This window comes from Bombus fervidus, unplaced genomic scaffold (genome assembly GCF_041682495.2).
Source record: "Bombus fervidus isolate BK054 unplaced genomic scaffold, iyBomFerv1 scaffold0033, whole genome shotgun sequence".
NCBI lineage: Eukaryota > Metazoa > Arthropoda > Insecta > Hymenoptera > Apidae > Bombus > Bombus fervidus.
Window position 1 is genome coordinate 105,001 of NW_027212596.1, and position 2,500 is coordinate 107,500.

The 2,500-nt window shown below is 50.7% G+C and overlaps 1 non-coding gene across 1 annotated transcript; it reads right to left on the reverse strand.

The window, feature by feature from the left end:
* Window positions 1-1,061: 1,061 nt before the first annotated feature.
* LOC139997148 (5.8S ribosomal RNA) lies at window positions 1,062-1,216 on the reverse strand. Its single transcript, XR_011802593.1, has one exon. It is a non-coding gene; the product is annotated as a 5.8S ribosomal RNA (ribosomal RNA).
* Between the last annotated feature and the right edge of the window lie 1,284 nt (window positions 1,217-2,500).

Consider the following 2,500-nt stretch of genomic DNA (forward strand, 5'->3'; position numbering starts at 1 on the left):
GCGGGCAGAGAGATACGCGACCGACGGGGAAAAATTCGTCCCGATACATGTACGCGTACTCTCCGATCTCCGCGCAACGCTGGGGATCATCTCCCTAAGTCATCAGCGTTCGAAGAAATCTCGTGTGTCCGTTCCCGGATCTACGGCTTTCTCTGGGTTCGCGAAGAACAGAAAAAAGCACAGAGGATGAAAAACGCAACGACGACCCATCGATGCGACGGTCCTCGTTGTCTTCTCGTCAGTCGTCTCGCGCCTGCAGAATACATCTCTGCCGCACGAACAGACGGAGTGGGTATTCGATCCCTGGGGCTGTACGAGTAAAAACATCTTGAGAAAAGACGGTTGTGTTTCTTTAAGGCACACAGTTTTTCGTTACGCCACCAAGTTTAGGTTTAGGTTTTAATATCTTGGTTCTCTTTTCTCTCCTCTCTCGACTGACTTTGTTCAAAAATATTTTTGCTTTCTCTCAGTCTCGCCAAAAATTCATTTAAGACGACGTCGGGGGCGCGGTCATTCGTGCTTATCGAAGACTAACAAAACGTAGCAGAGGCTGATACAAAAAGAAAAAAAAAATCGGCCACGAAGAAAACTCGCTCTGTGTATCTCGATAACCGCGTCGACGACGACGGTTCTCTCCGCGCTCTTTTAATTCGTATCCTTCTTCTTGCGCTTCGTCCGACTCAGAAACGTTCGTAAAACACGAACGACGGCGGGTTGTCAAGCCAAGAAGGGACAGAGAAGAGACGGAGGTAGTTTTGCGAGTCTCCCGTGAACGCGATAGATTTTTCATATATATTTGTATCGAGAGCATGCGTACGCCGGTCTCCACACGATCCAGCGACGAACGCCGACGAACGTCCAACAATCGCTCGTACGTCGCGTACGAGCCCTCGACCGCTCTTTAATTCGTATTCTTTTGCTTGGCGCTCGTCCTCCGACTCAGAAACGTTCGTTTAAAGATAAAACGAACGACGGCGGGCTGTCGACGAGGCAAGAAAGAACAGAGAGATACGGACCGAGAGCAACGATACGCAACGCAAGCAGTCTTAGGTTTACGTGAGCAACCCTCAGCCAGGCGTGGTCCAGGAATTGTATCCGTGGACCGCAATGTGCGTTCGAAATGTCGATGTTCATGTGTCCTGCAGTTCACACGTTGACGCGCAATTAGCTGCGTTCTTCATCGACCCACGAGCCAAGTGATCCACCGTTCAGGGTAATCGTTTATGCATGGATTTTTGTTTGTGTACTCAGGTTTTTGTACTCTTATTCTCGGTTCGAAAGAAGCCGATATCCGACAAACGTCCGACCAACGGGAATCGAACGCGCGGAAGTCGCCATATGATTGACGACACGAAAATACGTTCGAAAACGAAATCGGACGGACTGCGCGACGACACACGCAGCCCGCCGACCGGGCGTAAAGTGCATTATAATATATAACAACCAACGAGATCGAAGCTCCGTTCGTCAGGAAACGACGGGGATATAACACCCGATTCTGAATCCTCTGTACAGCACACGATCTCGCGAAGAAAGCGCACGGTGGCTAGCCCATGATATATATATATGTTCGTTCCTCTCGTCCAGTTATTCGAAGCAAACAGCCGATATGCATCTCCATCGTTCGGGTAAAAAAAAATCGATGGGACGCGCACGGTCGTAGTCTTCCTCGCGCGGTCGTTTCTTCCCGATAGCCAGAAGCAGAGTTTGAAAAACTCTAGCGACGGAACGAGGCATATGACTCACGACAACGAGGATACAGACACGGCCGGCGGTCCCCTCTGAATCGACTTCGGTGGTTCAGGTAAAAATAAAAAAAATCGATGGGACGCGCACGGTCGTCCTTCCTCTTCCTCGCGCGCGGTCTATTCTTCCCGATAGCCAGAAGCAGAGTTTGAAAAACTCTAGCGACGGAACGAGGCATTAGACTCGCGACAACGAGGATAGAGAGACGGCCGGCGGTCCCCTCTGAATCCACTTTGGTCGCTCAGGTAAAAATAAAAAAAAATTCGAAAGGGACGCGCACGGTCGTCCTTCCTCTTCCTCGCGCGGTCTTTTCTTCCCGATAGCCAGAAGCAGAGTTTGAAAAACTCTAGCGACGGAACGAGGCATTAGACTCTCGACAACGAGGATAGAGAGACGGCCGGCGGTCCCCTCCGAACGGATGGCGACAACGACGACTAAAGCACGAAAAATCGCGACGAAAAGGAACGCATCTCCGTTCAGGTGTATGTGTGTGCGTGCGTTTAAAAAAAATTCGATGGGACTCGCAGCCATCGGCCTCGCGCGGTCGTTTCTTCCCGATATCCAGAAGCAGAGTTTGAAAAACTCTAGCGACGGAACGAGGCATATGACTCACGACAACGAGGATATGGACAGGCGGTCCCCTCTGAACGGGTCGACGAGACGATGGTAAAAGAGACGAACCGGACGAAACTTCCGTCGATCAGGTAAAAATAAAAAAAAATTCGATGGGACGCGCACGGTCGTCGTCGTCGTC